Source organism: Lampetra planeri, chromosome 25 (assembly GCF_965212315.1).
Source record: "Lampetra planeri chromosome 25, kcLamPlan1.2.h2, whole genome shotgun sequence".
Classification (NCBI taxonomy): Eukaryota; Metazoa; Chordata; class Hyperoartia; order Petromyzontiformes; family Petromyzontidae; genus Lampetra; species Lampetra planeri.
Genome location: NC_136131.1, coordinates 10,381,754 through 10,408,919, shown reverse-complemented (window position 1 = coordinate 10,408,919; position 27,166 = coordinate 10,381,754). Strand labels below are relative to the sequence as shown.

At 46.1% G+C, this 27,166-nt stretch overlaps 1 long non-coding RNA gene across 9 annotated transcripts in view; it reads right to left on the bottom strand.

Annotated features, from left to right (window-relative positions):
* The window catches only part of LOC144727447 (uncharacterized), a 30,025-nt gene extending 3,674 nt beyond the window's left edge, over positions 1–26,351 (bottom strand). Inside the window, exons 1-5 of one of the 9 annotated variants that reach the window (XR_013587383.1) lie at positions 26,063–26,351; positions 24,357–24,459; positions 22,967–23,174; positions 18,578–18,688; positions 6,574–6,732 (exon numbers count right to left, since the gene is read on the bottom strand). This is a non-coding gene — a long non-coding RNA (uncharacterized LOC144727447). Of the gene's footprint in view, positions 1–3,712; positions 3,863–6,573; positions 6,733–18,577; positions 18,689–22,966; positions 23,175–24,356; positions 24,460–26,062 lie in introns of those variants that run through there. The other 8 variants (XR_013587382.1, XR_013587389.1, XR_013587386.1 and 5 more) reach the window with 8 other exon arrangements.
* Positions 26,352–27,166: the final 815 nt, after the last annotated feature.

Sequence of the window (27,166 nt, the reverse complement as noted above, 5' to 3'; positions counted from 1 at the left end):
CCACTTGTTATATATCTTATATATATATATGTTTTTATGAACATTTTGTATTCACATTGAACATCATTCATTGATTTCTTCACCCATGATTGAGGACTCGGTCTCCCAGACTGCTTCCGGTCAGATATACTGAAGTCACAATGCACTAAGAAGTCCATCCACTCACTTACCCACTCACTCACCCACCCACCCACTCACTTGCCCACTCACTCACCCACCCATCCACTCACCCACTTACTCACCCACCCACCCACTCACTTACCCACTCACTCACCCACCCATCCACTCACCCACTTACTCACCCACCCACCCACTCACTTACCCACTCACTCACCCACCCTCCCACTCACCCACCCACCCACTCACCCACTCACCCAACCATCCACTCACTTACCCACTCACTCACCCACTCACCCACACTGCAGGTCACAACACTTTCCTATTTGCTTCTTTTTCTCGCACTGCTCCACTTTGAAATCCCCTCCCATTCGTCTCTTTTCCCCAAGCTCCGATAATAACGTCACTCACTTGAAGAAATGTGTCACACTCTTACATCTGTTACAACATTGACGGTGCTGTCTGTTGCTGAACGCTTCATAATTAAGGCTTTTGGGCCTATGCTCTGCATTTAAGTACAAATAAATATGGGATTTAATCGTTTTCAAGGATGAATTTATTAAGGTGTAATAATCAATCGCGTTTAATTCATTACCTCTTGAGATATAGAGCAGATTTCACGTGGCAAGTACAATGTAACTCTGATCAACGTTTAAACAATCACCACAAATATAGCGTATTGGCAATTGTGCATTCAAAAATAACCACACATAAGCACAACCCTTTTTACCTCACCAATTTTGCTATAAATTAAAAAACAAAATTGCGATAGAGAGAGAGAAAGAAAGAAAGAGAACATTGTTTTTCGTGATTGCTGACCACAAGGCCCCCAAATGTTCAAAACTCCCAAGGGGTCAGCAACAAACGGCACGGTCGATTGTGCAATTGATACGAACTGATGCTCTTTCTTGAAGTGAGCGAGGCTTTACCCAACTTGGGGAAAAGAAACGATGGGCGGAAATTCCAATGTCGAGCAACGCGAGGAGAGAAACAAACTGAAAAGGGATCGTGGGCCTGTGGCGTGATGATGGAACACTAAACATGACGAAACAGTTCCACGTCGAGGCCTTGGTCTGGTACAGCGAATCCCTCAACACGTGCGTGGAGAAAAATAAATAAAATGGTTCTTCTTGGTTCTTTCGGTAAAGTCACGTAGAAGGGAAATAATAAAATAATAAAAATTAAACATAATAAAATAATTCTCACGACGTTTCGGCTACAACGCAAGCAGCCGTCCTCAGGTTATTATTTCGATGAATCCCTGCAGTCACGAAAGCTTTAAATCGAAAAATAAAATGGAGTTTGGTAAGTAAAAAAACAACACGCAAAACATCCACAACAGCACACATTTGAATGCCCAGAAAGACCGGGCCCCCTTATTTTTCTTAAGTCAGGCCTAATAAGGGGTGGCTGCTTTGATCGGATAAATACTGAGTGACTCTGAGCTGGTGGTCGTGTCACGCAATCACATGCTGTAGTAATATCGAGTGTCGGCTTTTCTGCCATCCCAAAAAGAAAAATTGCAAAAAGAGGGCCTCCTGCATTGAACTAACTTCTGTGATTAAGAGGAGCAAACTCGATACCCGGCCATTTTGGGAAAAAAAATATATAATTGGTTTATGCGGTGCCCTAAACAGATCACGAACTACAACAGAATTCAAGTAATTTTGTTAAGAACGCCCCGCGTGCATTCACGTTCATTCAAGAGGAAACAAGAGGGGGACAGAGAAAAAATGCGCTCTAAATTTTGCCCTTTTTTTTTGTTCGCAACGAACGCCGGTCTCGAATGGAGACTGTTAAACTGTGTAGCGTTCATAAACGGAGGCGCATTAACGTCGAGTGCAGTGTGAGCGCTCTGCGAGTCGCGTAAAAGAAATGTCTCATTGTGAAAGCGGGCGGCCTAATCGCTTTTGAAATGATCGCATTCAGCGCGGTATTCGTACTTTTGTTCAACCTTGATTAAAAATCGAGAGCAACAATTGTGCAGCATTCATTACACGCTCTGCGAGAATCTAAATCTGTAATAAAACTATTCTCAAAATGCATCAACCTCCGATAACATCCTTTACGTTTTTTTCTCTCACTAATTCCATTTCACGAGCATCATAGCGAAATTAAAAAGGTTAAACGCAACGCCAACTGTTATGAGAATGACAATTCCACTGAAAAGGGTTTGACAGAAAGTCAGTGATATAAAACGCCACAATTGGCCATCCTAACACCAAGCTAACGTAACCTAACGCTGTTTTTCAAACAACTGCTGTATAACGTAACGTATGCACGTTAACATTGTCAGGTTCAAAGGTTGTCAAAAAATTCTGAATTTTTTGAAAAAGTCCCAACTCGGTGTTAATTTTACTCCGAGTCCTGCGTGTTCATGTTTTTGCTTGTTTCGGTTGCACCCGATTCAAGAGCCGAATGGCTCACAGGGCTATACCAAATAAATGAAACTGAAAACTGAAACTGTGTGCGTGTGTGTCTCTATGTGTGTCTGTGTGTGTCTGTGTGTGTGTGCACGAGAGTGGGGAGCGGCAGTGTAGCAGTTAGCGCTACTTTGTGCTGCCACCCAAATTCGATTCCCGCTCACGACCAACACCGGTGACGATTATAATTATTTGAACCGGTCCTGGGCCTCCCATAGATTGATTCAGCCTCAAACGAGTACCTGGTTTGGTGTGCAAACATCGCCACTGGGGAGACAAAGGCTGCCAGGCATGGTGTTGGCCACAAACTGCCTCATGTGCCATGCCGACCTTCATAAGTGCTCGCTAGGAACACTTGCCCCAACAGTTTGTTCAGGCTATACGGAGGATCTTTCTATTTGTGCGCAAGTAAAAAAAAACGCACTTTCAGCAATGCCCTGGTTTGTGATATTAACATGGGGATGGGGAAGCTATGGCACGCAGGCTGGATAGAGGACGCCACTTAATTTCATTAAACCCGCAGCCACATGAGGCCGACCCATTGCCAAACTGCAAGCATCTTAGCCGCACTAATCGGTTGCTAGAGGGGAACACATTCGACCAGGCAACAATGCTGCATTCCAAATTTTAGCGCCCTGCTCGGCCACGTCTGTCACTGCAAGGGCCACTCGCAGCGACAGACGCGACTGAGCGCGTGCGTGCTAATGTGCGCCCAAAGGCATTTGAAAGTCCTATCTGGCCTAGATTTGAAGCTTTCGTGACTACAAGGATTCATATTCTTAGGTTTCTTCGGTAAAGTCACGTAGGTAAAAAAATAAAACTAATAAAAGTCAAATAAAATAAAAAATCACGACGTTTCGGAGGCAACACAAGCCTCCGTCTTTAGGTGGAACCGTCACAGCACGATTGCTGTATCAAGTACTTGTATTTTATTTTTTATTTTATTAATTTAAAAAAAAATTACCTACGTGACTTTACCGAAAAAACCCAAGAATATGAATATCCTATCTGGCCGTCGGTAAAGAAAAGGTTGCCCCCGACCCCCTTGCATTAAAGCGCAATGTAACGCCGTCAGTCTTCGCGCAGAGCTAGAGCGAGAGAGAGAAAGAGGGATAACAAACAAACAAAAATCACATTCTCAAAACTTCCTTGCCGCCACCCCTTCAATTCACCGGAGAGTCGCACCGTGGAGTGACAAATGAAGGAGGACGCGTGCGGTTTGCGCGCAGCTGTTGATACGCCGTCTCATAAGAAGACGAAGACTGTGGGGATTTCTGCTGTGGGCGAGGGATGAGTAGAAGTGGTGGTGGGAGCGGGCGGGGGGGGGTGAGAAATAGAGAGAGATTAAGTGCAGTGCGGGGGTGGTGGTGGTGGGGGGGCTTTGAGAAGGAGGGCTCCTTAACGCGAGGTGGCACCGCAGCCGGCTGTCGCTTTACACCAAAAGTTAATTAAATCCGGGACCTCATCATCTGCCAGGAGAGAGGCTGCGCGCCGCTTTCCAAATCGCAACCATCGACTCGCATTATACGTCACGTCCCTCCGCCAGCCAGCCGCGCAATTAGCATTCAAATAGGAAGAGTCAAAGTCACTCAAATCACCGCGAATAAGTTGGGTAAATATCGCGCCTGCGTGCGCGCGCGCGCGCGTGCGTGTGTGTACACTCGTGGGGATTTCACGTTGATACAAACACGTACACCTGGACGCAGCAACTTCGTGTGTACACGATGGCGCGTGCGCAGACGCACCGATGTCGCTCAGCAATGTGCGTGCGCGCAAGGGCTTAATTTCTCAACGGATATGTGCTGCGTCGTTGGTAGACTGCGGTGCACTCGCAAACCCGCTAGCCGCAGCCATACATAGCGAGAGCGATTCTGCATGGAGTGTGCTGGATACAGAAATATTGTCTGGTTCTACTGACCCCGGCTAAAATGGTGCCCTGGATTTATCCATAGCGTTCGATATATGCATTTTTTTGTTTGTTTAAAATTGTTGAAAGTATGATTCACTTACTCCAGAAATAATATATTGTTTTTAATCACCATAATAATTATTAAAGCGTTGTTGTTAATTGACATTGGCTAGCTTCTCAAAGAAAGCACAAGATGGTAATCGTGTGATTGTTATGATTATGATTTTTTTAAAATAGAAACTCTACACTTTCATTCATTCTAACTTTGGCACAATACAATGTGCCAGGAACGTTTTATAATTTTAGTAATACTTGGATTGTTTAAGGGCTTATCTGTTACTCAATAGCTACGATTGGGTAACTTTTCGTATGCCTATTTTAAAAAAATCACCATCAAAACGTGTTTTTGTTCACGCACCTCTCAGCAGGCACCATCTATTATAAAAGCACGGCAATCCGTTTGTCCGTAAAATGAATTATAAGAGCCTTCTGAACCAGTATGATCAATATAATTATTGTTTCGTCAACGATTGTTTCATCCATTATCCATAATAATACTGTATTATGGATGATATTGGTCACGAAAGCCTACGTGTTAAACGTTATCTATTATGCTGGAATACGTAATTTTTGCACGTATTGAACATTTATTTAAGTAAAGCGCGGCGTTCCGTGTGTCCGTTTGTCCGTGAACTAAACGATGAGAGCCTTTCAGAAGGCCTGAATCAAAAAGTTAAGGAAAGTAGATGTTGGGGTAAAAAGTTTATCCAACAAGTTGCAAAAATTGTCGACCCCTGTCCCAAAAACAAATTCACCCACCCCACCCAACATACAATAGGGTCAGTAGTATCTGCACCCCACATACAATAGAGTCAGTAGTATCTGCACAAATGGGGGGGGGGGGAAGAGGACATCACTGGGGGCGACGGGCGAGGCGCTGAGAAGCCCCCCACACTCTCCAACTCTTCTTCGTCAACTCTGTCTCTCTCTCCCTCTGGCCTTTCTATGCAATATGAGGACCGGCTAATTGCCCAAAACATCGCTTATTATATGCAGTATATGTTTTCCTGTGCAGGCCCCGGTGTTATTGACATATTTGTCGAGTTGTTTGTTAGTGTTGGGATTTTTCTGCTCTTTGTTTTTAGTTTAGTTGTACTTATGCACAACGCAGTATCACTAAATAATGTATTAAGATTGTAATGGTTTGTCTATACGTATATATATAGAATGCAAAATAAATCTCTAAAACAAATTGGGCAGCTTTGCCAAGCAAGCTAGACTGTCCGGAAAATGAACCTAGTAATTCGTTGGCTTCTCCTTAGATAAACAAAGGAATGACTTTTTTTTTTGCAGTAATTTACTTAGGGTCGGGTCATACTTGGTATAGGCAGGTAATCTGTAAAAAAACAAAATCATTAATAATCATCTTATTTCCTGCTTTCAGAGAGGGAGTGACATTTTAAAAGTTTCACCATGACCCACACCACCACTTTCAAACACATCAACAACAAGCCGGCAAATTCCTCAACAATACCACACAAGGTCACTCCTTGGCAGTTTCCACTCGAATGATTTCCATTCATCAACAAATTGCATTAATTAGAATAATTGCGTGATTAAATAGCTGTTTCCTCTGCAGTTAGGACACGCGAAAGGCTTACGGGTTTTGTGTATTTTTTCGAGCGACTGACAAATGTCACCGTTATAAACATAGCGAATCGCTGCATACGTCAACCGTGATTGGACGGGTTAAACAGCACACACAGCGCCGGCTGGTGACTGCACAGCCAAAAACAAAGATGCCCCGCGTAGCCTTAACCGACTGTTGGGGCAAGTGCTGTTAGGGAGCACCGATGGCCGCCTTTGCCTCCCGTTTGGCGGTGTTTACCACAATGCACCAGGTACTCATTTGAGGCTGAGTTGACCTCGGGGAGGCCCAGAACTGGTTCGGATAATCGTCACCGAATCGAACTCGGGCTGAAAGGTTCGTAGCGCAGCGCGCGAACCGCTATGCCACCGCTCCCCACCAACACACACACGGCTGTATAGGCAAACGCAAACACCGTGACATGCATATATATTATTAAATACATACACACAATGCAAAATGTTACATGCACTCACAGAGCAATATAAATATCCCGCCTCTGCAGCGTGAACGTGTTGTTGGTGAACACCTATCCAGGCCTGCACGGTGTACGACCCCGGTGGTTAGGTCAGCACCACGCCTGGCCACCTTTGTCTCCCCAGTGCCAATGTTGACGCACTTAGGTCGACTGGTGACTGCATACGCACACAAACACATGCACAGTGCACACATTGCTATGTACACACACGCACTCACCTTGGCACGCATTGAAAAAAAAGATATATACGCATGCAATGCACAATTTTAACTTCACTCACAGACAAAGACAAAATCCGCCACGTAGCGTGCAAGTGTTGTTCGTGGGCACCTATGAAGGCCTGCAAGGTGCACGCCAAGCCACCTTTGTCTCCCCAGTGCTAATGTTGACGCACTTAGGCTGACTGGTGAATGCATACGCACTCACGCAGTGCACTCGTGGCTATGTACAAAGACAAATACAAAGATCCCCGTGGAGCCTGTAACAGACTTTTGGACCAATTGCGGTTAGCGGCCTCCAGTGAAGGCTGGCATGGCGCACGAGGGGGTGGGTGGCCAACACCAAACCCGGCCACCTTTGTTTCCCCAGCGGAGATGTTTACACATCACACCAGATACTCATTTGAGGCTGAGTTGACCTAGGGGTGGCCCAAGACTGGTTCAGATAATCCTCAATGGTGTCGACTGCGAGATGGAAATTGAACTCGAGTCACAGGGTTCTCAGTGCAGTGCATTAACCGCTTCACTATTGCTCCCCACTGCAATAACAACCGCCATGCACCACTAAGTGGTAGGGATGTCACTACAACGCTTGTGCCAGGCTATGTGCACGTTGAGGCCACGTGAAGTGTTGAATGCCCGCTGGCAGGAGGTCACGGGACAGACCCAGGTGCCACGGATCGACTGACTGAGATGACTGGCTGATGCACCACCTGTGCCCCCTACTGTGCCAACTTGCTGTGCTTTAGCCACCCGGCGCTCCGCTCATTGTTCTGAGCATCACTCCTCTGCCCTCCGTTGATGTTGGAGGGCGACTGCCTCCAACTGGCCAGTAGCGTCCTTCACGAGCCTCCTCTACAGAGGCCGATCTTGACACCGCTGGTACCAGTCATCGACAAGTCCACTCAGCTCCACATCCTCCTGTACCACATCACTCCATCTCTTAACTAGCCCGTGCCGCGCCCATTTAGTCCCCTCTATATAGCCGAACAAAAGCTCTTTATGCATGCGGTGGCTTGGGCATGCGGGCTACATGACCGAGCCAACGAGCCTTGCCTGCTGGAGGAGCTCACCGATGGGACTTTGTCCACATCTTTCAAGGATTTGTGAGCTCCTCATACAATCCAGCCTGGTTAAACCCAGGATGTATCGTAGGCAAACCAGCCTAAATGTTTTTAACTGGTGAAGATGTTCCATTAGGGGGGTCCACGTTTCTCAAGCGTAGAAATGCTAAGCAAGTCTGCAAACCTGTTCCTGGGGGTCGAGATTGGATCACCGTTCTTTCCCCTAATTATGGTAGTAGGTGTGGTGCTGCAGGTTACTTTTTTGATGTAATTAAAGAGCGATTTGTGATCACAGGCCATTGAGGCAGACTCCAACCTCTCAGCAACCCGTGACAACGAACCATCCTTACAGCACCTCACGGGTCTCCAAACCTCCGAGCGAAGGCTGCGGTAAGCCTCCTCATTCTCTGATGTGGGATGCTGTAGACGATGAGAGTGGGCCTGTCGCTTTTCTCAGCCAGCCTGAACACCTCTGTCAGCCAGGGTCTCTGATGAGGTCTGGACCCTGTACCCAAAGCTGTAATTGCAGTTGCATGAGCCACAGTCCTAAACCTTGCCCATTTCCCCTCGACATCAGAAGGAGTGGGGGACGATGCCAACCCCAGCTGCAAGCGATGATGAAACTCTCACTTGCAACTTTCATCAGCTAGCTGAGACCATGCCACTATGGCTTCGAATGGGGTCCTGGGTGTTCACCCACCACCGGAGTGGAAGAATGGCAGGCACATCTTACAGATGACTAGTTGATGGACAGTGGACAGATCAGCTCCACGGTAGGTCCTGATGTCATAGACATGGGCCCGCATCCACTGTTCCGTCACTATGTAGTCCAGCAGAGGTTCTTGCTTAGAGCCGGCATGCATCCATGATGTTGAATGGATGTGCTGATGCCGCAACAGCGTGTTGGTAATTACAAGCCCATGGGCTCCACAAAAATCTAGCGGCCTCCTGCCGTTGCTATTGAGCTGATCTGGCCCATGCCCTCCAATCACTCCAGACAAATGTGCTAGAATCATGACCAACTTGGGCATTGTAGTCACCCAACAAGATGACTCTATCCCGAGGAGCCACTTAAGCTAGCACCTGTGACTGGAGGTCATAGAACGCATCTGACTCATCGGCCTTGCCTGCATCTCTCCACGGATGTTCGTCTTCGGTGGGGGCATAAGTAACCACGACCACCACTCCTCGCCTCTAGTTGATGAGAAGGTGAGCCAAAGGTAGCCTGGGGCTTACAGCTTCCCACACCTCACTGCCATACTTTCACGCCCCCATCATTCTTTTGTTCAGAAGAACAGCTTCTCCCTGTTGTTTGGCAGTCTCCTGTCCCGAGTAGAGGACTGTCCACCCCTCATGGTGGCAGGAGCCAGAGCAGGTCCACCGGACCTTCTGAATACCACAGAGATCCAGGTGGTACCGGTCCAGCTCCCGACAGAGGAGTGGCAGCCTCTCCTCCGCAGTGAGCGTTCAAACATTCCACGTGGCCACCCATAGTGGTTTTTGTTGTTTCTGGAGGAGCCCCGAGGGTATGGATTCAGTCCCCTGGCTCCGCCAAATGGGGTTTGGCCAGGTGACGTCATAGACGCCTGTCCACCCGGGGCCTCCGGCACAAGCTTATTAATTACAATTTTCAGTCGTGGTTTTGTGGCAATTAATTGAAGGTGGAGGGGTTACCGGCCCCTCGCACCCATCCAGAGCTACCATTTGGCCGCTGTGGTGGTTACAGACGCCATGAGGGAAATGACCAATCTACATTGGCCCTCCCCCCACGGCACTGCCCACCACAGCGTTGCCGTCCGGCACCACGAGGAGTTAGGGGGTTGTTTTTGCCGGACACACGCACACACACACGCGCGCACGCCTTGGCATGAATACATTTATTTTTCATGAATTTACACAAGCCATTCAACAACGTATGATTCAAGAATATGTAGATGCCCCGTATAGCACTCACAGACAATTGTTTAACGTGCTTTGAGCGATAATCTATTTTAGCCTGATAAGGGTTAGGCTGATTTCGGCACACCACACCAGCTTCTCATTTAGGGCTGAGTCGACCTAGGGGAGACCCAGTATTTATTAACGTATCACTCCTCCACTGACGCTAACTTTGATCAGGAATCAAACCCAGGTCGGTAAATGACACACATGCACACACATACACAATGGATATATATTGCCATTTATACGCACACACACACACATGTATATCCACACGTGACGTGAGTGCTATTAGTGAGCATCTATTAATGCCTATTTGGCACACGAGGGTTGCAGTGGCCTCGTGCTGATGTTGTTACCCACCTCACCACCTACACATTTAAGGCTGAGTCGACCGAGGGGATGCCCATAACAAGTCCTGATATCACTTGCCTCTGATGTGAGCCATGACCCAGTATCGAACTCGGGTCGCCAGTTTCACAGCACGGTGCGCTAACTACTATGTTACCTCTGTATGAATGTATGTATGCTCACGTGCACATGCACACATACGGCAAGAATAGCACACACACACACACACCCATGCACGCACAGAAACGGGCAGCAGCCTCATATATGATGCTGGCCCCATAGGAACCAATTGTGTTATGTTATGAGCCACTGGCCCCAAATGATTCTGGGCCACTCCATCCATCCATCAACATGTCCAGCAGGAAAAACAAATTGCGTGTGTGTGTGTGTGCCTGCGTGTGTGTTTTTACACGTGTGCTTACACGCAAATTAACTAAACGCCCCACAAATGAAAAATAAAACAGCGTTCTTCGAATCGCCTTGCAGGTTTTCATGGCACAGACCAGAGTAAGTAAAACAGAAGAGAGAATTAAAGTAACGATGGTGGTGATGGCCCAGCTGATGGCGATTACGGTCCTGGGTTGTGGCGAGTGACCGTGATAAGAAAGTGACGATCAACAGAACCAGGGAGCTGCCCAAGAAGTGCTCGTACAGCAATAAGCGGACAAGCTTCTCTTGCGTTATATTTAAATGCGGCCTTCCCTTACGTGAACAAAATTAAGCCGATTTAGAGTGTAATCAGCAGGTGAGGGTGTTTCTGCTCAGTCTGACCTCACGTCGGTTCAGCTATTTCACCTTTGTCACATGTGCCGTTAATTGTAATAATAATTATGCCAATTATTTAACCAGGAAAGCCTTGCTAAATCTCAAGACTATTTTTCAATTCGCTGCTTGGCCATTAACATTTGTGAGTGTACGTCTATTCGCTCGTCTCAAAGTGTATTGACAACAACACTCAGTGCTTTGTGAGTGGAGGGCGTGAGAAAAAATGGAAATGCAAATGAGGGTTCAGACCCCCGACATTTAAAATTATATTATGTATCATTATCAACAACTTTACACCAGCTGTATTATCATCTGGTTATTCGATTGTCTCTCTCATGTACTGGATAATTAATAATGATGCCCTCTAATTACCTTCAGAGAGTCTCGCTGAGCATTGGGATGTGTGGTCAAAGCCATTAAAGAGGCGCTTGGTCTGTGGCAAGACATGGAGCGGTCCAGAGAGACACCCACTCGACGTTCCGCGCAGACAGATTCGGAAATCTACACACTCACTCCCAGGTCACCTCGTGTCCCAAGGTATGTCCCACAGCAGTCTCTCATCCGAGTGCAATACGAATCCAGGCTAAAAACCCTGCCTGGGTTCTGAAATGATGTGACGACAAAAAGAGCTTAATCGCTCATCAGATTGATACTGCAGTCTAAATGTATTCTCATTCTGATTCGATCATCGGTGAGAAATGTTACATCGTTGTTTTCGCCCTCCATTAGAGGCACATTCGTATTGTTACGAACACTTCTCTGCGTAATAAAAAAAAAGTAATTACTTACGTCAGCCTGCTAAAACACGAATGTTTCATTTTTTTGTGTAACATCAAAGCGTGGTGCTTTGCAAGCACTTACATGTGAATTGATTTAAAAAAAAAACAGACTACACTATTAAAATTATCGGTGATGTATTGTGGCAAGCTAATGTTGCATATATGTTTTATGTTAATAAATGTATAGTAAATGTGCTTAACTCTATATTACTTTGTATTATTTCAAAATATAATTAGCCTGTGTAATGTGCAATTTCCATTTATGACTCTAATCAAATAATTGCATCTGAACCTTTTTCTACCACTCAAGAGCATCCTCATTGTACACATGATTACTTTAAATATTGCAAAGTAGTGATTATAGTTTTTATTTTAGTTCTATAAAATAGTTTTGACACCAGTCAGCATTTAATCACAATGTTTAAAAAATTATTATAATTGGAAACGTGAATGTATATTTTAAATGTAGATCACTTGTAATTGTTTTTTTTTGTCTGTTACTACAGCAATTTGCACTTCTCAGACCTAAGCTAGCACTTGTTTCATGCTCATAATATTAATAAAGCAATTTGCAGCCCTTTTGCTGCTCTACTGCTGGATGAAGGCCTCCCCTGTAGCACAAGAGTCACTGGGGTTGTTTGACCAGACTGCATCAGTTTGGCCACTGTGGGAAGGTGAACAGGAGGGTAGCCATGACTGGTTGGCATATCACCCACTCCCTCCATGGTAGCCATAGCAGGGAATGTAACTCATATTTCTTGGTTCATAGTTGCAGTGCATGAACCACCGCATCACTCTACACCCCCCCGCCCCCCGCCAATTCCCCCCTTCTCCTCGCCCACCACAATCCTCATCTAATATACACAGCAGTTTGCAGGTAATCTGTAACACTTGGTATGCATTTGTGTATCCGCTTGTGAAATATTTCATTCAGAATTCAAATGCGTGCTATTACAAAGCGAACTGTAAACCGCACTCGTAATTCTAGTGCGGCGCATGCCATTAGCAGGCACGAGCAATATTCCAAAATAGCTACAGAATTTGTAATAATAACAATGCAGTAATTCTGATACGACACCGGCTAGTAATTTACCTCCTGTACCCCCTCGCTCTTGCTCTGTGACCCTAACAATGGAGACTGTGGCTCCACAGTAAAAAAAAAAGCCTTTATACTTATTGAAATCCCTCGCCACGGTATTGGATTAATTTCATTTTTATAACAGATGTAAATAAATAAAATAAAGGTGGCACAAGACGGGAGGGTTTTTTGTGTGTGTGTGCAGTATATAGAATTCCACCCTTCAGTAGCCGGGCTTTATTTAAATGTTAATGCAACTCTTAAATATATGGCGGTCTTTAATAACTATGAACAAGTGCATGTAGTCACTTGAATAAGTGCGTATCTGGATATATGTGTATGTACATTGCTGGATGCATGGTGCTTGGAAGGAGAGTTTTTTTTCCTTTCTCATCTCCATGAAATTACTGGTAATGTAATAGGGTCAAGAACCATAACGCCAAGTCCAAGTCTGCTGCAAAACAGACCTTGGTAATCACTGCGAGCACCACACGCAATGGGAATGTAATTTAAAATTTACACCGTTTGCATTGTATCATTTGAAGCGCGCTGGGCAAAAGGCGTAGGCTAGAAATAGTCCGACGTCGCTATCATGCATAAACGCTGCCAAATATTTACAGTTTGCAGCGTTGTTGATATAATATATATCTTCCAGTTATTGGCTGGTGTTTGTTAATGATGATGGCGGTAAAGAATGTTCAGTATTTGCTTGTTGCATAATCGTGATAAATGTGAAGCTGTATTCAAAGCTGAGCACAGGTTCCACAACTTGCATTTCATAGCCAAATGGAATATGCCACCGTGCCCATAAAAAAAGTTGACTACCTTCATTCGGTTTTTAGGAAGCCACTGGAGCTATGCACTTTTAAATCTAGATTGAAAACTAATTCCTTTAGAACTACTTTCTTATATTCTTTGGGTCTTTCGGTAAAACCACGTTGATAGGTTCAAATAAAAAAATGAAAAAACCACGACGTTTCGATCGCAACACAAGCGTTCGTCATCAGTTTGTCGTCCTTCCCCCGCACCTCCGATTAACACAGGTGGCTACGTACGGTGCGAAAGAAGTTCTACATATAAACGTAGGATATGGCTCAAACAAATGGAATCTGATTTCGAAGCTAAACATTGAACAATAGCAGATAGGCCCTTAAAGAAGCTTGTAGAGAGACGTGCTGGGAATAGCATTGAGAAACACAGGAAGAAGAACGCATGGGCAGGAGATGCTATTGCGAGGGGTTACGATGTCTGTTGGACGAGACTGGTCATGCCATGCCAGCCGAAGGCGAGAACGCGTCAGAGATAATATCTAAAGAGCAGGAGCAGAGGGAGGATGGGGCATCGCAGGACTGTGAGTGATGGCTGCGACGTGGGGTAACTTCATCCAGCAGTGGATAGAACACGGCTAGCAATGATTACAGCGGCATAGAAAAAAATGAGAACATTTTTTTCAAAAATCCAATTAAGCTTTGTGCTAATAATAAGTGTTGCTATAATTGGCACATTTTTACCATAATTTGGCATGCTTAACAAAATGTATCGCATTAAATTGGATTCACAAAATGCATCACGAAATATATTACGCGTTTGAATGAAGGCGAGAACATGAACAAAAGCCGTCGCCGCGGTCCAAAGTTTGCTCCGCACTGCAATGGGCCTTCATCAGATCTCGGAAGCTCAGCAGGGCGCAGCCTGGACAATGGAGGCTTGGGCGGCCACCAGGCACAGAGCACGTGGCTCTAGGCTGTTGCGAGGATGCGTTGTGGGCACAAGGCGGCAGTACGTCAAATGCATCGTCGTACTGCCCTATGCACCCACATCTATGCTCTCCGGCTTCACCAACCCGCACTGACCAGCGTGGTGAAGTATGGTCAAATAACGCGTCACGATCAGCACGGCGTACGGAGGCCCCTCATCAACGAGTGCATTGACAACGAGCGCTGCGCCGTATGTACGCGCTACAATTCGATGATAATGATGATATACAACTTTTTGCATGTGAAGTCCAATATTGTTAACGTTAGCAAGACGCAAAATGTGGTATATTCCCTCGTAAGTGCTGGTATGCATGGCCAAGAGTCAATACTGCTTCATTATTAATAAAACATCATTATTGCCGGGGTGGTTTTTTTGACAATTGACTGACAGGTCAGTCCATGGTCAGCACAAGTTACACTAAAAAAACATTGCTTATTGGATTTCCAGGATTTCTTAAATGCACGCATTGGCACCGACTGTATACAAAACCCGTACTATTGCTTAAAATAACAATCACGTACACGAGTACAGATGCGTGCGCATATACCAACACTGCACGTGAGACAATCGACTGCTGGATGATCGCCTCGTCATGCCGTGCGGGTCGTTGATGATTGCATTTATCGGACTATGCTTCACCACGCTGATCAGTGCGGGTTGTTTGTGAAGGTGGAGGGCGAAATACAGAGCCACCATCGATTTTGTTTTGCTGCACTGCTGTCTGCCGTAGCTCCGATTAGCACGGCTGGCTATGTACGGTGTGAAAGAAGTTCAACATACATGCCTTAGGAAGCCACTGGAGCCATGCACTTTCAAATCATGTCAATTGAAAACTAATTTATTAAGAACTGCTTTTTGTGTTTAGTTTATTGTCCTTCTCCTGCACCTCCGATTAGCACGGGTGGCTATGTACGGTGTGAAAGAAGTTCAACATACGTACATGCACACAGCATTTACAGCATCCATGCATTGTGCATAGCGGTGACCAATTGAAGCACAGTCCAGGCGAAAACAAATCTGAAACTGATTGGCATACATTATTATCAAAGCGTATTTTTGTTTGCATGTTTGACCACAAGTATGTATGATCAATGCACACTGGATGCCTTGAAATAGGTGTATTTTTTCTTACATCTTAACACCTCCTGTATTATTGCCAAACCGTATTTTCTTCTTCTTTTAGTCATCTTAATAGTGGTAAAACATAACATACAGGCTCCGTAGCTCTCACTTAATGCTAACATTATATACACTTTGTAAGATTGCACGAATGCAAAAAAACAAGCCAGACCCATGTGGCCAGCGTACATGGTGCACGTGACAACTGTGGGAATATATATTTGTTTTTTTTGCACAGATTCTTTGGTGATAGTCCGTGCGACCCCCATTCCTGAACTTGCACTGATATATACCTTTCGGGGTTGGGGGTTAGAGTTGACTTGTGGGCCAACAGGAAAAGAGGAAGGCAGGGGGGGGGTGTTGTGGAAGGGGAGACGTTGGGAGGGAGGGGGGGTTGGCAGGGGAAGATATGCCCAGGCTCTTTGTTTCTCAGCGAAAAAAATAAGGAAATTATATATAACGCGCCCGGCAAAAAAAACTTCATTTGTAAAAAAAAAGCGTGGGCTGACAGCGTTGTGCGCTGCATGGACGTGCGTGCGTGCGTGTGTTCAGGGCAAAGATCCCCCGGTGTAGCCTCAACAGAATGTTGGGGCAAGTGCTGTTAGTGAGACACGACGAAGGGCGGTCTGGTACACGAGTTGGTGTGTGGTCATCACCGCGCCCGGTCACCCTTGCTTCCCAGATGAGATGTTTACACATTACACCAGGTACCCATTTAAGGCTGAGTCGAGCTAGAGGAGGCCCAGGACTGCTTCAGATAATAATTCGTCATTGGTGTTGGCCGTGAGCGGGATTGGACCCGTGTCGCCGGGTTCGTAGCGCAACACGCTAACTGCTGCGCCACCGCTCCCCAACATGCGTGTGTGCGAGTGCACACACACACACACGCGTGAAAGCATGTTAACAATCGTGCACTACTGTCGAAAGATTAAAGTCAAAGTCAAAATGATCAGGCACTGCTCATCTCCTGTTTACAGCCCCGGGCGAGTGGTGGAAATTCTACATTCTTATGGCAGGGGTGAGTGGGTAAATAGGCCAAGTTTATGCACGATTGGTAATGTTTCAATCGCATTGTTGAAAGATAATAAATCATATTTACGTTCTTGACTTAATGCTTTTGTGACTGCAGGAATTCGTATTCTTTGGGTCTTTCGGTGAAACCACGTAGATAGAAAAATAAGAAAAATTATAATCTATTTATATTATGAAATAATATATTTTTTTTATAATTTTATTATTGGGGAGCGGTGGCGCAGCGGTTAGCGTGAATAATATTTTTAAAATTATTTTTATTATTTTTACATCTACGTGGCTTTACCGAAAGACCCACAGAATATATTCACGTTAATATTTATAATTGTTATCGCCATTGTTTTATTTTATCATGCACAATCCACAGCTTGGTCCTCAATATGTAGTTTCAATATTAGCGGCGAGCACTTGGGATTATATTCAGTTTTACTTTCTTACGACTTGCGGTGGTTGGGAATTCAGTGTCACCGTCAAACACACAGAACAGCAAGTAAACGCAACGCTATAAACACCGCTATCAAAATATGCAAACCTGCCATGCGTACGACAGCGTCAGTCTGATGACTAAATAAATAAAGTACTCTCGTTGCCACTCATTTAAGCGACACTTAAATAAGTTGCAAAACAAAAATATAATCGTGACATCTTCTTGGTTCTTTCGGTAAAGTCACGTAGAATGAAAATAATAAAATAATAAAAATGAAACATAATAAAGTAAATTAAAATTATTTTATTAAATAAATAAAAAATTTTTATTACGCTTTATTATTATTTTATTAGTTCCATTCTACGTGGAAATTATAAAATAAAAAAATAAATTACAATTATCTTATTAAATACATTTAAATTATTTTATTATGCTTTATTTATTTTATTTTATTATTTCCATTCTACGTGACTTTACCGAAAGAACCAAGAAGATGAATCCCTGCAGTCACGAAAGCTTTAAATCGAAAAATAATCGTGACAGTTAAGGGCCGCGTAAAATCAGACGCACCGCTCTCGTGGCCTCCTGCGGTGAACGACCCCCCTCGCCCCCTCCCCGCGCCCCCCGCGCAATAACTCATCCCCGGTCCCACGTGCAGACCCTGCGCGAACCTCTCCCCGCGTGAACCCATCTCGCCCGTGGACGCGGGGCGTCGAGCGTGGCACGCCAATTCCGCCGTGTGCCACCTCCGCCGCCGCGCAATGACAGTCGCGCGGCACAGCCAACGTGTCACATCGCCCGAGACATTCATCATTCCCCCTGGATGCCCCCCCCCCAACCCCCCGTGCCATGTCGACAGCGCCCCCTCCCCCTACCCCAAACCAACCTAGCCGCCAACCCTAACCTCCCTTCCACCCATCCGCCCTTGCACCCCCCCCCCGCCCATCCCCCCGTCATTCCGCGAGCCCCCCCGCGTGCTCCATCGCCTGCCCTGTCGGCCCGTTTTTGTTAACAAGCCCTCTGTTCTGTCGCTTTGCCGCGCGATCGCTTGTTATCGGAGAGACAGGGCTTGTCACGGCCGTGACCACGAAGCCCACCACCCCGACCTGACGTCGGCCGGCACACTCTTCGCCGCACGCCCTCCTCCTCCGTCGCCTCCGACGCATCCCGAGGCACGGGATTCCTCGATAAACGATCAACGGCGGCGGCGCTGAGCTTGCAACGAGAACGCGCGCGCCGCACACAACGCGGTGCGGTCACGCGCACGGAGCCGAGGTGGTCCAGCGCACTCGAAACCAATTCACGACGCCGGGAGACGCTAGGAACAGGAGCTCTGCTTGCATTTGCCGTTGGCCCGTAACACTCCGCAAACAATCCGGAATGAGTTTGGATTTTTTTGTTAAGTCGAAGGTGATTTCCTGCTCAAGTGAGTGCTGGGTCTATTCGTAGGACAAACCGCTGTTGACTTACCTACAAAGCGGTCCGAATTTGTTCTGTTCCCGGAGAGATGATGGGCTTAGGCAACCCATAACCAGGGCTTGAACCTTCCACCTCGTACTGTGCATCAAGCCACTCGTTCTCCTGCGGAGCCACCTCAGTTGAAATACAATATTGCTTATATGTATACAATTAACAGGGCCACATAGTTTAGATAAAGTGCCCTTACCAACAACGTCTGGGTAACCAGTAGCATTTGTTTAACAAGCCCGACTCTGCTGATGAGACCCCGAAAGTCGAAGTTATCCCAGAGTTTGCTTGCTTCAACAAATGCTGCCGGGTAATGTTGGTCTGGAAAGCCAATGGGCACGTTCTGTTCACGTGACAACCCTTACTAGTTGGCTGTGTCGGGTGGTGGCGGGTTTTAACGACACATTTATATATTTACGCGATCTAACCCCCCCAAAAAAAAACTATTATGCATGATATTGGTCGCGACAGTCCTACGTGTTAAACCAAACTAATAGGCTGTTTGAATAAACCTATTTCATGCATATGTGCAGCCACGGCGCAGAATTATGCTTATATATGCTTTAAAGGTTGAAGGTAACATTTCCATTTATGAATTACGATAAATGAATAAATTTAGATATTTTTTCCCGATGAAAAGATTAATCAAGCTTTCACGTGACATGCTAATTTTGCCGGGTTTTTTTGGAACTCCATTTAATTCACCAAAGCAGCAATTTATGTTAATCATAATGCGCACATAGAGAGCGCAGCGTACGTAATTATGATGCATTTTTCACTGAAACTCAACAAAGATGGCCTCGAGAGTGTAAGTGGCATGGTTTGGGCAGATGTAGGTCAGCGATAAGCATTGCGTGCAACAGCCATTAACATTTAAAATAAATACTTTTACACGCGTTCAAAATGTTTAATCGCAGCGACGTGAGGCTACTCAACATACAGCCACAAACCATCTCACGCAACAGATGCCATTTTTGTGAAAAGTATTCAAAACAATTAAGGGCGATCGTAGCCCGTAATAGGAATGTGGAATTACCACCACTGTCCGATGGGGATGAGCACTGCCCAATTGTCATCTGAGCAGAGAGGCACTTTCGCCGCTCTCGTGTTTGCGATGTCCGCCAATGTTTTTTTTTTCAAGTGCATCTCGTTCGTGATCTCTGACCGCCATCTCTCAATCACGGACTCTCTATCAATGCACCTTCTCCTCCCCGTCCCAGCCCGTGCCCTCCCCCCATCCTCGGTGACCTTCCGACCCCGTGCTGCCCTAGCTCCGCGGGTCGTGATGGAGGTGATGGGTGCGATGGGGATGGGTGGGGGAGGGGTGGTGGGGGGTAGTATGGGGGGGGGGGGCGGAACAGGTGGAGGGGCCAGCGACGCGGACGCCTCCCACGGGGTGAAGCGCTCTCCGACTCATCCATCTTCCGGCGCTAACCTCCTGCAGAATTTAAAACAGCCGGGTGCAAAACAAACAGCGGATACCCCCCCCCCTGCTCCCCCCTCCTCCTCCTCCCGCCCGCCACCACCACGCAAAGGCAGGCGACGGCTCCAAAACGGCCACGGTCTCCCGCGTGTGTGGGTGGCGTTGGGCGGGGGGAAGAACGCTGAATCATTTTGGGGGGAGCTGACCGTGGGAGCGATGTCACCTTTGAGGGGGGGGGGGCAGTCCCGTCAATTCATACCCAAGTAGCGTCATTAATCATCGAGAAAGCGTGCAGGGGGTACACGCGCACAGAGCAAGCTCAATGTTAAAAGGTGACCCGTGCCGACCGAAAGCTTGTCTCGACAATTACGCCGTTGAATAATACTTACGGCTTGGCGATTTGAACATTCTGTACGGAAATAGATTAAATGTAAATCGTCACGATAAAATGATGTGAATGTAAGGGGGTTAGACGCGTGCGTGCATGCGTGCTGAGATGGCTCCTTCTTCTCCTCTGCTGCATTGATTCGACCGTATAAAGTGAAATGATAATTTCAAGCCCTTTGTCAATCCAATGCTGCTTTATAGCCTCCCCATGCCGTGTTGGTTTATGGGGGTTATTTGGCCATACCTCACCATGCTGGTCAATGCGGACTTAAGTTTCAAAGTTTATTTTGTTTAGCAAGTGAGAACTCAAGAGACCGGGATGAGTTTAATCGTTAATAGTTGCTGAAGGAAGATCAAGGGTCTGTTTAGATATACCGAGCCGTTGATGATAACCGCAGGCAGGAATCGAACTCGGGACACCAGGTTCACAGTGCAGTGCGCTAACCGCTGCACCACCGCCCCATCACCATTGTAATGATATGCGATAATAACATAAGCAATGTACTGCTGGATGAAGGATACCCTATGCTAGGTCTGTCATGAGATTTGTTCATATCGACTTGACCGCACTGGTGAGTGCAAGTTGGTGGAGAGGGAGCCAGAGACTGGTTCAGATGTCACTTGCCACTGATGTTCACCGTGGCCAAGTATTTAACTCAAGTCGCCAGGTTCAGTGCTAACCACTTTGCCATCACTCCCCCCATTGTAATGATAAAAAATAATAAAAGTGTCATCCTCATTATTATTATATAGATTTTATGTTTTCAAAAATGAACAACTTCTGCTATTGTTTTTTTTATTATAAGTGTATATTTGACACACGACTGAAAATAATATAATTTCAAAGCGGCAATGGAAAGATTTGTTTTCAATGAGTGTACAATATTAAATATGTAGGAAGATTTACGAATGTTTTAGGAATAAGTGCGAATAAAAATAATTACCACAGCAGCTATAAACGTCCGCACGGCAATAAAAAAAATATGTAAGTTATATTCGGACAACTATTGGCAAATGTCAATTTAGTTAATGGAAATCAATGAAATGTATATTTTAGTCTGGTATTAGCCAATTTAAAATAAGGCAGCTAGGAACATGTCATTTCTGCAAAGAAAAAAATAATTACAAAACCTGAGTCAAATTGAATTAGGACTGATTAAAGGTCCACATGCATTAAACAGTAGCAGCGACATTTTTACTTTCCATATTTAATCAACTTTTCTTCTGTTTCAAAATAAATAAAATAAATAATACATTTACCAGTACGTTAAGAAAATAATCGCTTCGCCTATCGAAAAGGACCACAATATCCAGAAGCTGCGAAATAACCAATTGAAACTTTGACTTCTGAAAGAGCAGTGGGGAGTCAGGAAGCCTTGAGCAGCTGTTAATGTGAAACTCCAAGGTCGGCAATAACATATTTTTGCGCAAAGGAATAGAAGGGAAGGAAGGTGGCAGAGAGAGAGAGAGCGAGCGAGCAAGAACGAGGGGATGGTAATTTCGTTTTGATTAATGTCGTCGGACGCTTCCACTGACAAGGTTAACGCTCGCTCGCTTTTCTGGGGAAATATGCAGAGTGTGGTGATGGCATCTGACAAAATCACTTAAACATCTCCAGCAAACGCATCAGATTCAGACAGGGCCTACGCCGGAGAGCGACCGCGAGCGCGTGGCGCACGCACAGAGCCCGGCTCGAGCAGAGGAGGGAAAGATTGATGGCACGGAGGGCTCCCACACTCCCTTATCGCACGGTATTTTGTTGCCCTTGTTTTATTTCACGTTGTTTCTCTCCGTGGCGATGTGTGAAAGTCGAAGGAAACGTTCCCGGCGATGTCAGTTGATCGCGGGACGACAATCGGCCCGTTTCAACCCCCGTGGTCGCTAATTGCAAACCAAACGCGATTCATGATAACGGACAAGCGTCGCGTCGAAGGGGAAAACGACAGCTTTTGTTAACGCTGGATAAAACCAGGCATGCGGCGACGGACGCGTCGCCGACGATCTTCTTTCAGATGTCAAAAAAACCCAGAAAAAACACGTATATATGTAAAAAAAAAAGCACGACAACTAAATAAATAAATAAGAAGGCAGGCACGCGCAAAAATCCACGAACGCGCCGTCAAATTAATACGATGGCAACGGCGACGCGGTGCCATGTCGCGTCATTTGTCAATGCTTCAAGCGGCGGTTACAGCCGGGATGGCTGGCACGGTGGGACTTTACGGAAACCGCTGATAAATAAATCAGCAAGCGGGCGGGCGAGCGGGGCCGAGCGCTTCGTAAAAACAGAGACGACGGGAATATGGGAGGACGCGGCGGCGGCGGCGAAAATCAACAGAGTGACGCGTCTTGACCGGGGGCTGTGTGGTCCCCGGCGAGCCTGCGGTGGTCCCGGCGAAGGGCTGCGCCGTGCCGCCACGTCTCCACGCCGCAATGCTAACGCGCCTGACGAGCGCCGGAGACTCGTCGGTGATGTCCCGCGGAGAAACCGCGATGGCACCGACTTGCGCCGACGGCGGCGGCGGCGGCGGCGCAAAGTGGCCAGGAGGCCGCGGTCGCGAACGAGATGTGAACTGCCTCACCTGGTATGCAGGAGGACGTGGGTTTCATGCCGACCCTGAAGTGTGCTGTACAGTTGGAGTTTGCGTGTTCTCCCCGTAGTTCCGTGGCTTTTTCTCCGGGTCCTCCAGTTGCTTTCAATTTCCACGTGATAAGCCACTTTCTCTGAGCTATCATTTGTGATAGCCAGGTCGCTTCTGAAAAAGAGTCATGTCGCTCGGTGGGCCTTACCTGGTAAAATAAAATAAAAATAGTTTATAGAACTCGTGGCATTAACGCCGCGACTCTTGTACCTACGCTCAGGCCCATCGATAGAAACTTGGGGTCCCGGAAAATAATATTGACTGGAGGCCCACGTGCATTCTTTACATCGCTCGTCGCCATCTTTAGCATGCATTCATCATCCTTGCATTCACTTTCCATCACGTAAATTTCGCGTGTCGCCATCAATTTAATTAATATCTTTTTGAGAGCAGTTCCGGGAGATTCCGGTTCCATGTTATTGACGCTGACGATAGATTTACTCACAGAACTATCAAGTCAATTTAAACGGATTTACTTGTAACTTTTGGGGGGCCCCTGATTATTAGGCCCCAGGATAGTTCTACCCCTATCTAGCCCCCCCCCCAACCCCCACCTCTCATCAGATGCGTTGTAATTTTTTTTATCTCTCTAATCCCTCTGCAAAAAGATCAATAACAAAAAATTATCTCCATTTTCCCTGATCATAGAACCCCACCCCCCATATTGCACACTGCCACACATACAAACTCTATTGTGATATTATAATGTTTTTTCCCCCATAAAACAAGCTACAATGGGGACCGTAGAATGCATCTTACGTTTTAAACACAGTTAATTTACGAATCCAACATTTTCGCCGCGTTTCTTTTTAATGATTTTTTTTTCATGTCAGAGGCACGCTCGTCATACTGCTGGCAGAAGAAAGCGGAATGTATCTAAAATATATATTTACAAATATGAAGAAGAGGAAATCTAACGGTGACCTTCCACAACAGCACGACAGGGCCCCGTGTGTGACACCGGCCAAGGTGGACTTCGTCCGAGTCCTGCTGCGTTGGTCTTTACCAAAATGTCACCAAAGGGACAAACCATCTCGTGACCTTTTCACGATTCGAATGGAGAGGACAAAGCTCTCTGGGCGCTTTGTCAGTTGCTCTGCCACGATCTGACTGCTTTGCAAATGTGTGGACAATAACACGTTGCTGCTCTGTGGCCAGCTAGCAAGCGTCTGATTTTAATGACCTGTGCTGTTGTGTTATAGTCTACGTTTCAGTGTCGTGCTCACAGCTAGAAACCAATGTCAGGTTCGTATGTACACGTGGCGTGTGTACGCGCGTCTGTGAATGGTGCGGAGGGGTAGTGTAGTGGTTAGCGCGCTGCGATACGAACCCGGCGACCCGAGTTCAATTCCTGCTCATGGCCAAGGGCAGTGACGATTTTCGGAACCGGTTCTGGGGGCCTCCCCTAGGTCGACTCAGCTTTAAATGAGTACCTGGTGTGGTGTGAAAATGACAACATTGGGAGAGACAAAGACGGCCGGGTGTGTTGCTAGCCACTCACCCTTTCGTGTGCCATGTCGGCCATAATAGGTCCTCGCTTACAGCACTTGCCCCAATCATGTTAAAGGCTATAACGGGGAATCTATGTCTTTGTGTATGTGCGCGAATGTTCCCATTTAGTAACAAACATTGATACAATCTCATCTTGCTGTTGTTGAATCAATGTAAGTGAATAGCAGAGGTAATACTATCATACTGGACACAAGTGCAATACACATCACGTTGGTATGGTATTACAATCTCAAACAAAAGTTGCTATTTTAATTGTCTAATTGTTATTACTCGTGTTGTACATGACAAAACAGGACAACTTAATTGTCCAATACCAGTTTATTATGAAGACTTGCGTGCTAACTTTCTTTGCCAATATGTTAATTTTAAGGACTTGCATGTGAGGCTTGCTTAGGTTTATTTACAATTTTAACGTTTTTTTTTTCCGTGCACATTTTGCGTCAAATTTTTTGTTCCTGCATTTGCCTTCTAAAAGAGTCATGAGATGCAATGGCATTAAGACACTTTGCAAATTGTTGTTTTTTGTTGTTGATGTGGTTACCCAGGATCCCCTTAAATAAAAGTTAAAAACTTTTCGATTTAAAGCTTTCGTGACTGCAGGGATTCATATTCGTGGTTATTTCGGTAAAGTCAAGTAGAAGGGAAATTATAAAATTAAAAAAATAAACTATAAAATTCTCACGACGTTTCGATTGCAACACAAGCAATCATCATCAGGTGTGAAACCCACAGCAATAATTTTTTATTGAGAATTTTATTGTTTTATTTTTATTATTTTATCATTTCCCTTCTACGTGACTTTACCGAAAGAACCAAGAATACAACTGTTGGTCTCATTGGCTTTTCACCTGGAAGAACAAAACGGTTTCTGACTCAGTGACTGATTCATTGGGCTCATGACCTACGCATGTCAAAAAGAGATCCTCAACATTACCAAGTGAGTTGCCAGTCCCACAGTCTCTTTCCCAGCGAGGACATTTCATTCCACGGGGGTGAGGGCGTTCTCGTGTATTTGTGTATGTGGAACTTCTTTCGCACTATGCATAACCGTTCGTGCTTATCGCGGCTGCACCCTGGGGCTCGTTGGAATATACAGAGGCTGCTTGGGAGAGAAAACATCCTGGAAGTGCCCTGAGTTCTCAGGAACTGTGCCATGAAAGGGTTATAAATGAGAAAATTTAAACAATTTTTGTCTAAATAAAACCTGCGATTCATATTGATGTTGTTCATGAACTTGTACTTGGGGAGGGGGAGGGGTGGGGAATTAATTTTCACAAGAGTGGTGAAGCATGGTCAAACAATGACTGACATGACTTAGGGAAATCCGCCTTCGTCCAGCAGTAGATTGACAACAGGGCTGAAAATAATAATTATTATTATACCAGAATTTACAATGCCATGAAAACATCACCATCAGATGGGCGATGACCACCAAAATTGTCAGTTCACGGAGAGAGCTTTACAGTCCGACTCAATGCAGGAAAGGAAAATGAGCGACCCGCCCATCAGCACACCCGCACGCACCTCGTGAAAGACCCAACGTAGAAGCTCCCTCGGTTTGATCTTCCACGAAGCTCGTGGTCCACCCTAAACCGCATCCACTGCACAAGCCATGGCAGATGCGGACACCTGATGCACAAATGGGAAATAAAAAAAACTCTCCAGTGTGTGACTGTGGTCCTCCAGAACGGACCGTACAAAACATAATGCCCCGATCCACAAATACGAAGGAGACATCACAGCGATACCACTCCACGAGCTCCTGACGCGGTCATCTGTGGCTCGGCCACCTGGACGAGAAATCGTAGCTGATGCTCTGCGTCTACATCAGCCGTACGAAATAAGAATCAGCACGCCCGCACGTGTCTTCTATGAATGTCCTGCGTGCTGTCCACGCCAAGACTAGGTGAGGATATCCACAAAGGGGGGAGCAGGCGCGGGGTGGGTGGGGAGGGGGTGAAGTGGGATGGCACCGCTGCCCGCTTATCCACTCCAAAAACAAAAAAGCGCAAGCGTCGCGGCAGAGAGAGAGAGTCGCAGCGGGGGTTTAGAGCGGTCGCCGACTGAGCCCAATGGGACACGGGACAAGGGAGCCGAATCGGGCATCGCGGGGCGGCGTAGCGAGCCTCGGCTGTGCCCAGCAAGCGGGCAGAGATGAGCGGCTCTCTTCTTGGTTCTTTCGGTAAAGTCACGTAGAAGGGAAGTGATCAAATAATAAAAAGAAAACGTAAAAAAATCATTATTTCATTTCATTAAAAGATATTATATTATTTTGTTATTTTATTATTTTATTTTATTATGTTTTATTTGTATTATTTTATTACTTCCCTTCTACGTGACTTTACCGAAAGAACCAAGAAGATGAATCCCTGCGGTCACGAAAGCTTTAAATCGAAAAAAAATGTAGCAGCTCTGTTCACCGTCTCCCCCCTCGAGATTCGTGCTCAGCATCGGGGTGGCAGCGGTTACGAGCTGCAGCAGCAGCAGCAGCGGAGGCCTGTGTACACGCGGTAGGGGGGGGGGGGGGACGATTCAAAATTGGCGTGCTCATGATGAACCTCTCTCTCTCTCGTGTGGGTCTGTGCGTGCCCACTGATGTTGGATCGTCACGTCAAGGAAGGCTTTACT